At 41.2% G+C, this 12,514-nt stretch overlaps 1 protein-coding gene across 1 annotated transcript in view; it reads left to right on the plus strand.

Moving 5' to 3' along the window:
* LOC139337241 (uncharacterized oxidoreductase YjmC-like) overlaps positions 1-12,514 on the plus strand; it is a 297,202-nt gene that overhangs the window by 122,260 nt on the left and 162,428 nt on the right. The gene's annotated exons all lie outside the window — the stretch shown is intronic.

The raw sequence follows: 12,514 nt of genomic DNA on the forward strand, positions 1-12,514 counted from the left end.
AAGCTTGGACCATGAATGATTCATTTTTGAAGTGATACTTCCTTGACTCCGCATGGATAATCAGAGAAAATTACACTTGGAATTAGGGATGCACACGGTTAACTGTTCAACCGTTGACTGATAACAGGAACGTTAACCGATTAATACTAACGGTCAATTTTGTTTTTTAGCTACGTAAGTCAATCAACTCATGGGGGCGTGTCGAGTTCGTAAGTTCGTGGCTATTACAACGGACTGCTGGACCGCGCTCACAACAGAGAGCTACGTGACAATTACATGTCACTATATCGATGAGTACTGGAAAGTTAATTTTGCCGTCCTGTTAACGCAGAGCATGCCAGGTAGACACACAGCTGATAACCTCACAGCTAAACTGGTTGATGCAGTGGAGACGTGGGGACTTAGTGGGAAAGTGTCCGCATGCGTCCACGACAACGCGCGCAACATCGTGGCAGCCAACTCTCCCGGACGGGTCAGCTGGGACTCGATCCCCTGTTTTGCACATACACTGCAGCTGGCGGTAAATGACGGATTTAATGTGTTTGTGCATCGTGTTATTGTTGCAGCGGGGCGGCTTGTCAGGCACTTCAACCACAGCACACCTGCATGCAAGGCACTGGAGGCCAAACACGACCAAATGCAACTTCCGAAGCACCATCTTATTGTGCGCAATTACGCACAAAACACACGTTACATTGAATATTATTTTTTTTTATCTCCAGACACGCCGCGGGTCATCCAGGTTTACAGCAAAATGGTTCGGAATGAAGCCGCATCATCCAGATAAACATTGAGCTCCATCAGAACTGTTTAAAAATCTGATTTCAGAAGCGTGAATCAGAACACACAATTAAAGAAATCACCAGCGCGCTCGCTCTCGACATAATTTAAAAAGCAATAGGAGACGATTGAAGCCTACAGTACTGTTAATTATCTAAATCTTGTAGCTTTTTTTTTTTACATTTTATATGAGTAATCTAACTATTTTCCGTCATTGTAAATCTGCAGTTCGGACCGAACAGCGCCGAGTCAGTGACTCTCTCTGTCGGAATGGTGGGACGTTTGTGTGTCGGAATAGTGGTATTTCGGGATGGTGATCTGTCTAAATGGTGGTATGTTGGAATGACGGAATGTCGGAATGGCAGCATGTAAGGGCATTTAAATTTTATCGGTTAACGGTTATTAATCGTTAAAGGGCGTCGGTTAACGGTCACAAAAAAAATTAAAAATGTACATCCCTACTTGGAATAAATATGAACTGAGAACAAAGAAAAAGGCTGTGTAGCCACAACAATAATTTACTGGCAAACAGAAGAACAGTCATACCTTAACAGTATATGTCACTTAGTATTTCAAGGTGGTTAAGACGTTATGCAACACTGACGGTGAAAATGCATCCCAGCATTCAGTGCCTTGTGACATGTAAACAAACATCCACTGCCTGACCTTGCCTGACACAGCAAGACATCTTTGCCACAAATAATCCTGTTGGCGCTGCTCAAATTAAATTTGCAGACTCACCCCATTTTCAAGTCACCCAGCAGAGTGAGGGCACATCTCAAATGACCTGATCAAGTCGAGACTCTCCTGTTAGTCGCTGTCTCACGCACAGCCCATCCATGCTGTGATCTCATTAGCAATATTAGTGCATGTCGCATCTCTGTAGCAGTAACTCCCCCTGGTTGTGTAAGTGCTTGTTTTTTGGTGCGTGACATGAAGCTGGAAATGGCAAGAAAACAAACACTCCCATTCCTTCAGACTCTGGTCTACACCCGGGCCCATACCACAGCTATATCAGGCTGGCAGGCTGATGGGGGCTCCTGGCTGGTCGTTCGTAGGGGATGAGACAAGAGTGACGTCTCTGTCTGAGAATGGTGTGAAAGAGCATGTAGCACTTTGAGGAAGGCACAAACGGAAGTCCTTTTTCGGACATTAAGAGCAAGTTTTTGGATTTCGTGTTTGAACTGACTCTGCGTGCTCTCGAAACTTGCGTGTTTGCGACTGAGTGTGTCATTGTGATAGCATGCGGGTGTCCTGCCCAGATATTGGCATTCAGCCAGATCTGGGCCATGGGAGGAAGGAGAGGAGGTGGAGGAGGAGGAGTTGGAAACGCTATGATCCAGAGGACTGTTGACTGACAGGAACAGTGGCTGTGCACAAACTAGCCAATGAGCAAGAGACTGGCAAACAAGACCACAGCACAACAAACGCCAGTATTCAGTTAATTTTATATGTCTGGACTCAGTACTGGGGCACCATATTATAAGATCAAAGTGAAAATGTGATGTTCAAACATAAAGATTGGTTTCTCCCCTCTGGCACGTGAAGGAGGCGTTTCAGTTGAAATGTTGAAAGTGTGTTTGTTTTCTTTGCTGAAGAAGAAACGATGCAAATGGAGAATGTACACACACACACACACACACACACACACACACACACACACACACACATTTATTTATTCTGGCATGTATATTTCTCCCTTGTGCCAGCACATCTTCTTCCCTCTGGGCGAGTGCAGCAGAACACCTGCACTGACACGTGACGGGAACTCAGCAAAGATCAGAGGAAACACTTTCTATGTTTGTTCCTTTAAGCGTCAGAAAAAGAAAGATGGAGAGGAAAGAGCTCTTAAAACAGGACTGAAATAGGGAAGGTGAAACCATTTCTTGCACTGTGGTAAAGGTAGCTGCTTGTGTTATCATTTCTGTTTAATGTGCCATTGAAAATGTGAAACGGGTTCAGTAGTTGTGAAAAAAGATATAGTGATCCAAGATGTTCCAAAGCACTTAAAGGGGCTCAGGGTTATTGTGAACTGCTTTTTAGATTATCAATTAGTTATTAAGGGAAAGATGGACCCAATTGGATGAGAATCATTAATCTAGTCATGATATTTTTATTGTATATGCTGGTCAGCAGTCCTGTCAGGAGTGCAGAGGACACGTTGGTCAGTAACTTATTTATGTGCCCAAAACAACTGTGTTGTAGCTGTAATGTACTGTAAACCAGCTCAGAAATCAATTTATCAAAATTTAAAGTTTTGAAGAGAGGCATAACCTTTCACTGGGCAGTAGCTTATTTTGTTATTTTCAATAATATATGTTTCTATAAATGTATGCCCTTCCTACACAAAGACATTGCTCCTTTAAATCAAATTTCAAAATGGAGAAAATAAAGGTGTGTGTGTGTATGTATATGTATATGTATATATAAAACCCATACTCACCCTACCTACATCCACCAGCATCCTCTTTTTAATTAAAAGCTATCTCTTTTGCACACATGCTCATGAGTCCCCTATCACATCTCAGCTAGTTAAGCAAGACATGTTAATTTACTTTTACTGTATAAGCAAGAATTAGGTTTGGTGAAGAAGCGTGATAGAAGGGAGGACGTGCATATTAATCGAGCTGACTTTCTTCATGAAGGGCTTTAATTAAACATGTTTGACACGGTCCTTTTATACAACAGGGAAGGACATAAAGACTAACAAATAGAGCAAGAATATCAAACATAAAATGAGGTCAGCGCTTGAATGTCTTACAGTGAGTGTCTACGTTGTTGTATGACGAAAACCTAAATTTGTTCTTTCATAGTCATAATTTGGTGAATGTTTGCTCTGTATTTTATGTTGAGTCCACATAAATATAATTAGTTGCATTTTTTGTCCTTCCTTTCTTATTTTAATTAAATGCATCAACCCACTCCTCAAAAGCATAACCAGTTGTTACAGATTGTGGTGATTGGCATTCAGCCAAAATAGAAGTGGCAGGTAGTTGTCGTCGCATAATACAAGAGGTTCCAGCCAGCACAAAGCAGAGGGGAAAGTCAAACATGCTTTAATGTTAAATTGCAAAGCAGTGGGCTGCTGTGTTTGGATTCAGCAATCCTATGCAGTGGACATTTCAAAGGGACCGCATGCTTGATTCTGCTCAACACTGTGTTTGGTTTGCTGAATTTCAGAGGTTGACACCTGTTGCACTTCTTTCTTTCAGCTCAAACACGCTGCTATCTGCAACAAGCCCGTTCTCTTCATCCACAGGTTTTAGCTGTCGTAGTGATTCCATGTGCTGTGTCCCTTCATATGTTCTTGTCTGCGCTATCTGCAGTCACATACATGGCCGCCTCCTGTGTGTGATTGGCTATTAACTTGTCAGTCAAGACTTTGTGGGGAACAGAAATTATACACCCACAGTTGTCAAGATGTTGTATAGATGTTGTAAAAATGTGGGAGCATAAAACCAGGAGCCCAGAGGGTCGGGAATGACACGTAACACAACTCTCACACTGGATATACAGTAAAATCAAATGTGCTTTTGCTACGCAAACTACTTGAATATCCTCATAAAAATACTTTTGTGAATATTGCATGTTTAGTGAATATTACAAAATCCTAAATGCTGACATCTCCTAGAAAGGAGGGCCCTCTTTTATTAGCGGTTTCTCTCTGCCAATGGCTGTGTCAGGCCATTATTTGTTTAAATGTAAGACCTCCCTATTTGAATTCTGTTAAATTATGAAGGGGGAAATCCAATGTAAACAAATGGTCTTTTGCTGCCTCTATAGTGACTGTAAAGTGAGACATTGAGCTTGGAAGAAGGGGATTATCTTTATGATCAGCTGTAGAGGAGCCTGTAGTGCAAATTCAGTTCTATGTATACATGGATACTCCATATGCTGACTACATCATGCCACAGGGTAGCAATAAAACTGCAACATTGTGCCCCTGCACAAGTTAATAGGCTTCCCCGGGGAGTGTGTGCTTGATCCTGAGTGATGTCCTTAAGCCTCCCTATTGAGTTTACATCACTTCATGTTTTATCTGGCTTGCTGCAAGTGGAGACAGTTTTAATGGTCGGTCTCTGTTTTTCTGTCTAACCCAGTTCTGTGTTTTCTTTGCACCAAGTCTACAGTTTGGTGAGTCTGACTATCTGTAATTAGTGCCAACCATAAACAACCGGAATCCCACTGAGCACTGCCACGGGTGGCTGCCCTCACCACGACAATCTGGAGTTTCCCTTTTGTCCTCAGATGCGTCTGATGTAGAGCCAGCTGCCTGCCCTGGGAGTTGAAAAGTGGGCCCACCATATGAAGCGAGGGGGAGCGAAAGTTGGGGAGTTGAGAGGAGGAACATAGATGGAGAAAATAAGTATTAATACTTTTGGAAGAAGAAATAGGATGGGGACCATACCTTGTAACATTAAAATAAAGTCTTGTTAAGTAACCAGGAGATGTCAGAGTCTTTTCCTGTATTCCTGCCGAGTCACATTTAAATATAGAGCCTGATGCCATCGAAATGTGATGCAAGTCTCCGGCCTTTGGATCAGGACGGATGCTTTTTATGCCCTGGCTCCAAGATGCTAAATAATGACATCATGGCTCATGTACTACAGGGTAGCTCTTCATTCCCCAGCAGCTTGCATGCTTATTCTTTCACAAATATTCTATCCACTCAGTCACTCATGTCATGGCCGACCCAGGCTGCCTTTTCTTCAAGATGTTTGAGTCATGCCATAATCCTTTTTACCATGGAGACAGAGAGGCTGGATTATGTTGGGTTAGTTTGGAGTGGACTTGTTTGAGTCTTTTGTTGATGGTATTTTGGTGAGCATGTTTTTTCTGATTTTTTTGATTCACAAACCTGTTTATGCATTACTCAGAGTATTGGGAAACATGTTTTAGAACGATGTAGACACTGGATTTCAGCAAGCCTGAGCATCTCTAAAACCGTTTTTTTTTTTTTTTTTTTAAATCTGGTATCTGGTATGTCCAACTTTCCAGCTCTTGTAAAGTACATGGTGAGCTCTCGCTTGTTGTCATCCTGGGGACAGGGTCTTCGCCTGAAGACAAGCTCCATGGACCATTGCAAACAGTCAGCTGGCCCTCCTGTGGCCTCCCAGCCCACTTAGTCTGCACACACAACCAGTCTAGGCACATTGGCTAAGAGGAAGAAACATCTGAAACAAAGTTTTGTGAATGTGAAGGAGCACACTGTACCTTTCTGTTCATTTGCATAAAACTTTGTGTTACGTTTGCCAAGTGGGTCAACAAAAAAGAGGATCTTGTCACAATAACATTATTTGTCAGGTGAAGAAATTAAGAAGTTTTAACAATTGTACTTCCGGAGACAGCTGCCTTTCAATTTAACAAACACCCAAAAGCAGCCTGACAGTCATCTTCTATAGATTTACACTGTTGTTCTTCAAACCAATTGTCTTTGCTGTGGCTTTGCAGACAGGATTGTATTGAAGATAGCATGTCCATGTCTTTGAGACTTTCTCTTGGTCTGCATATTTGCAACCAAGTACAATAATCTCATATGTGGTTTCATGCAAAATCTTTTATTCAGGTTCTGTTGAGTTTGGCATCTTTTCTTGCCATTGGGATCTCTTATGAGTCGAAGATCAAAGGCCCAGTGCATGTGTTTGTTGTCCAAAGCTCACGTCTTAACCTTTAAATCTTCCACTCTCAAATACAGTAACCCAGCAGGTCGACGTAGACTCCTGGTTTTAGTCTTGGAGTTATCATTTCCCAAACTGTATGCATGAAAGTTGTCCATTACAATAGCATGTCAATTGAGATTGCCTGTTGAGACATTATGAAGCAGGAACAGCTCAGTGAGTGGGTGCAAACTACAGTAGTGCTGTTTGGATGCAGTAAAACAGTTTGCATCATAGTAGCAATGGCTCTCTGTATCCTGATTACCATTGCTAAACTGCCATAAAGGGACATATGGGGCTGTTTAATTGTCTGCCTACGTAGAAATACTGTAATGCACTGTCAGTTAGAGCCAGAGGAAGGAAGTGGTCACGGCTAAAACCAAGAGTATGGTAAGCCCACGAGAGAATTGGCCTGACTCTACTCATACAGCATTTATTAGACTTTTAGACTTATTAGACTACAGTTCTTATGCTGTGTCTTTTGTATGCTTACCCTTTGCTGATTTTCTTAGCGAGGTACTCGTGCCAAATCTCTTGTATCAAGACAAGATCATGCTAAAATATACCTGACATGTTATACATACTAATTACAGTAAGTTGGGATGAGTTTGCAGCAAACTTGCAAAGTGAACACCGTTCACAAAATGAACAGGTACTCACCCAAATATGGAGATGTGCACAGCACTCACACCTGCATGTGTTCACACAAACATTCTGCTCACCTCCTCCCATCCTCTCCCCACTCGCAGCCAATATTAGTGTTGGATTATACATTAAAGCCTCAGTCATGTTTAGCAAGTGGACCCTCTTAAAACAAAAAAAATAAAAAGGCTTTCAGTGTAAACAGACTCCCCACCTCTAAACCCTTGCCTCTAATAGTTTAGAGCCACTAGCTGTGCTCTACACTAACAATTCCTTATATAGCTCGGTTTCTTGCCTGAGCAGACTGCAGTATAAAGAGGGCAAAACCAGAATGCCATGCCGGCAGGGATGAATTTAGGGCAGGGGAGTGGCTCATGTCTAATTTCTGTTGACTCATGGCTTTTAATGAGAACTGACGTGACAGCATTTGAAATGGTTCGTTAGTCTGTTGGCATTATTAATACACAGTGGATTTTTTCCCTGGGTGATGTGAATGTTTATGAAGATTATCCCACATCGAGTGAGAGCAGTGTTTTCTGTCAGGCTCATTCTCAACTTGCTGTCATGTAGAGAATCACTGCCCACAGAAAATCCTTTTTCACTCCATGTATCACTGCTAGACCTCTTGGTAGATACTTTAAAGATAATGTCGGATCATTTTCCTATTGAAAAGCAGCTTTTCGCTTTGGTCACAGATTATGTGCTCACAGTGACAAAGCAGGCTAGTTGCATATCACATTGAGTTCTACCCACTACCACGCCGAAACTACAGGTTAGTTTTCTTTTTAATTAAGACAAGTGAACAGCTCACTCTCTGGGAGTCCCTATACTGCCACCTCACTGTTGTTAATCCTGCCCTCTTTTACCCAAGTCCCTTTTTCTTGTGGAGGAGATCTCCAGGCATGCAATTTGCCAATGTTGGGCCAGTTCTCATAAAAGTATCGCAACTCTATCTGCAGCTCAATTATGGGTTTATCATCTCAGTTTTACACATATACACATACAATTGTTTGCACATATGCAAATAACAAATTGTACTGTGCTTCTCTTGATTTAAATGTGCATGCAGAAAAAAATTGTCTTTAAACAAAAATCTATTTACACCTCAGGAGTAGGAGTTCACAAGGAGCACTTCATGGTGACATTAAGCTGACATCTGCCTTCTTGTCTCTTGCCTCCCTTGCCTGCAGGAACATTGGCTGCAGCCTAGGATGCCCTGTGGCTTTGTCTGAATCAGCGGGTTCTGGTGCTTTCACAACTGCAGTGCTCCATACAACAGGGAGCCACATAGCCTGGCAGGTAAACAGACTCAGATTTTTTTTTGTCGTTATTACCTGTAGTAGGGCTGCACAATTAATCATATTAATACTGCTGCTTCATTTCATATTGCTGTGCAGTCTCTTTGTACATGACAGTAGTTCTCTCAGTTTTTAATTTGCAGGGAGATCTGTTGCATTAAACTAAGCACTCCTAATTTCTCTCTAAGCTGCTGTACATCAAAAAATGACAAAAGTGTTTTACATCACTTTTTGTGCTGAGGGAGTTTTTCCCTTTGTTCCTCTTTAAGAGCTTGGGCTGGGCTGGGAACGCTTGCTGTTGTGGGCCTGGAAAGGCCCTTGAGACATGAGTAATATTGGGTTGTGCAAATAAACTGCAGCACCACAGGGTAACATAACAAATTTAAAGTATACAGCCACCTGCATCATCATAATAAAGGAAAGGAAAGGCGTTTTTGACCAAAATATTGGAATCTTCAACCTGGCTTTACTGCTGTGTTCTTCATTCTTATAGTTTGACTTTGCATAATATTTGAAGTAGACTTAGTCTGTTAAACACAGGGTTAGTGATCTTTGCACAGGGAGACCAGATGGCCATATTGTGTGTTTCAGGCTCTTCCCTTGCTGCCTAGGCTGATATTTGTTAGCTCTCTCCCTTTGTGCCTGCACCTCTATAAATCTTCCTTTCTGTAACCAGCATTCTCATGTTTGGGCACAGAAGAACAGCTACAAAGCAGTCACATTTGTCAAATTGCTCAGTAACCTCACCCTGTTAACTTGGCTGTTATGTGGGTGTGTGTCTGTTTAGTGTCTCCCCATCCGTACCTCACAAATATGCATTGTGTTGTTGTAGTATCCTTGACCGAGAGGTCAAAAACATGTCTAGGTGCATTATGTTTGTGTGTCCCTGTCCCACAATGTTAAGATGTCATTTTGATTGTAATACTGCATTTTGAGAGCATTTCATATTATATTTTTATTTAGCTGACTACTACTTTAACTCAAGCCATGTTCAAATGATTCAATGGATATGGAACAATTCTTTTTAGTCTATACCTCATCTTCTCCTCTCTTGCTGGGAAATGATTTCATCCTTTCTGACTTCATGCCCAAGGTATTTCAAAATTGTAGCTTTGCGTCACCTACAAAGCTCAGCAGCTATTTCTGGCCATGTTTTGTTTTTGTTCTGTTTTGGTAGTTATTACTACCTCTGCTTTGATGACTGAGACTGCAGTGTTGTGTTGTCTCTCTGCATTTAATGCCGACATGGTTGTCATTTCACATTCACAATACATATTTTCCATTCTTTTTTTTCTCCTCCTCCCCCTGACACATTTGATCTGTTTTGTCTGTTGTTGTGACTGCTCTCTTGTAGCTGGAAGACGAAAGTTTCAGTGATAGATGTCAGTTGGATTTTTCTGTTTTTGGGACTGAACAGGTTGAGCATCTGCAGTATGTATGTCTGCAACGTAGTACCTCTATCGATGTATATATTCGTTGGAAAAAAATCTGAATGTATTGTTCTGTTTTTAGGGTATTCGGGTTCGATTTTAGACTTTTTAATGCACATTTGTTTGCATTTCTGTTTGATGTTTTGGTTCCCAATGTATGGAAATGGTACTTTAAGTGACCTCAGAAAGTTATAGTGCTTATCTCATTCATGATCTGTATTTAGCTTTTTATTTGATGGTGTCATTTAAATGTGTTTTTGTCACTAAAGATTTTTCAAACGAAATAATTAATAGATATAGTAATCCACTGTTTCAACATTCAAACATTTTGGGTATCGGGGTACTGTGATCCATCTGTTGTGGCAATGTCATGTACATCATGAGTTCTCTCATGATTCCAAGACCTAATAAGCGCCGTAGGAAAATCCAGCAGTTGTCTTTTGATGGACTCTGAAATGGTTTGAGCATAATTGGACTTGCCAACTCTTTGGCTGAGTCCAGGCCAGCCACCACACACTGCTTTATGTTCATAGGCTCCCGCGCCATCCAGTCTCATGGAGGATCAAGGGGACCTTTGGCGGGGGGGTTGTTTTTGACGTAATTATCTTCTAAATGCCGATTCACTGATAGTGAGGGAATTAACTTGAATGTGCTCAGGAGGACGTAAGAATGTGGCATCAATATCTCTTCATTGTTTCCTCTGGGGAACTTAATTACCGGGTTTTGGGATAGGTTGGTGGTGGGATTGTCTTGGCCAATAATTGTCCACAAATATATGATAGTAACTGTGTCAGTCAGAGCCGAATGTGTGTGCTATATTGACTCTCTAGTAGAGATTGCATAGGAAGAAAGAGTCCCCCAACAAAGGGCCAATTTACAAGATAGACCTAACAATTTTGTTTAAAGAAATTTAAAGTCTGTGCCTGCTTCTGGTGATTGCTGTCAGTGCTCGGAACGTACTGCAAGCATCTTCAATCTTCTGCCAATCTGTGTAGAAATGTAATATGGATGTAATATTGCCTTGTTTTGGCTCCTGAAAGGAATGCAGATCAATTGCTGGCAACGTCAACGTTATAGCAAATTAGCATTGTTTACATATGATTGAAAACTTGATGTAGATTTATATCTCCACTCGTTTCGAGGTAATCCTTTCATAATGATTGTTTGAACAAACAGTGTTAACGCTTAGCTGTAACCTCAGCCGTTTTGTGACCAATTTTCTCATTTTAGCCAGTGACTAAAATGAGTTTGACGACAAGAATAGTAAATTATGTCAAATAATCAACCTCAGAATTGGCAGCCTAATGTTGGGAAACTTAATAAGAAGATGGTCTAGCAAAATAAAGAAGTCAATTAATTAATTAAGTTCTTTTTTTTTTAATGGCTTAATTGGCAATGTCTGTCAGCACATCTGTTACATTCTGCTGTTTTCCTGACATAATTTAGCTTTTGAATAAATGGCCTTTAATTTTATTTCTTCATTTTCATAAAAATTCCATCCATACAAGCGCTGATTTAAGAATAATCTCTTCCCATATGAAAACTCAAAAACACAATTGAAGCACTGCCAAGAGCATGCCAAACCAATGGCAATGTAACCGTAAACCTAAAGCCATGTTGGCCAGTTGGAAGACTGAAAAAAAGCTACTGCTGGTAGGCCAGCTACAACTAGAGGTCAAAGGAGATAAAGCCAAAAGCTGTCTACACATCAAGAAATGGAGTTCCTATCTTTACCCTGGAAGGAGTTTTCCAACTGCTCCATTTTCTGTGACCTACTACTGTGTTTGTGTGGGGATGAAAAACACATAGAAAAAGCTGCAATCTGGCACATACCCATGAACATTTGGTCTAGACATGAGTGTAGCGTTTGAGTCCCTGTGGAGTTTCTGACCACTCTAAAAGTCTGTGTGTATTGACTGACAGTATAAATGTATAGATCCATCAAGATTACACACTGTTGACTCACGGAAGCTCTTTAAGTTACTCTGTTTATTGATTGCTGCATTTCCTCGCTGAATGTCCTTGATAAATGGATTAGGATGTGCCCCGTGCTGTTTTCCTCTCGAGTTACCACTTCAACAACGCTCACTAAAAGTGCCCTTGCTGTCTTGCTCCAACAGTAAACAATGTAAAGTTTTCCCATTAGGACCCCATTGATAAGGTTTAAATCAATTAAACTATAGAATGTATCTAACTTCCAGGCAATGTGGTGCGAAAGTGGAAAAAGATATACCTCGGATAGTGGTCTGTCTTTGAAACCCATCATGTCAATGGAGCCAAGGTCACTGGAGATCAATAAATGAGTGGGTGTCTGGAACAAGTATTCCCATCACACTCCTGCATTGCCTCTCGCTCTTTCACAATCCCAGACTTCCCCTGAAGGCCCCGCTAAGTGGACTGTGGAAACCAGCAGCTGTTGGAGTTCCCATCAGAGCACCTCGGAGAGTGAAAGTGAATTTCACTACGGGAGTCAGAGAAGTCAAAAACATCAATATCAGATGATCTGTGGGTCGGCTCTCCGCTCTATTTCTTTAGCCATTAGTCAGAGGAATAACAAACATCACCAACACAAGTTCATAGGTGTTAAAGAACTTATATTTATATATTCTTTATATGCTATTTTTCTATGGAAGGAAGTTATCAACCACAAGCTTTCACAAGTCAGATGTTATCATCAGATTTTAATAAAAACAAAATCACTTACACC

Source organism: Chaetodon trifascialis, chromosome 10 (genome assembly GCF_039877785.1).
Source record: "Chaetodon trifascialis isolate fChaTrf1 chromosome 10, fChaTrf1.hap1, whole genome shotgun sequence".
NCBI lineage: Eukaryota > Metazoa > Chordata > Actinopteri > Chaetodontiformes > Chaetodontidae > Chaetodon > Chaetodon trifascialis.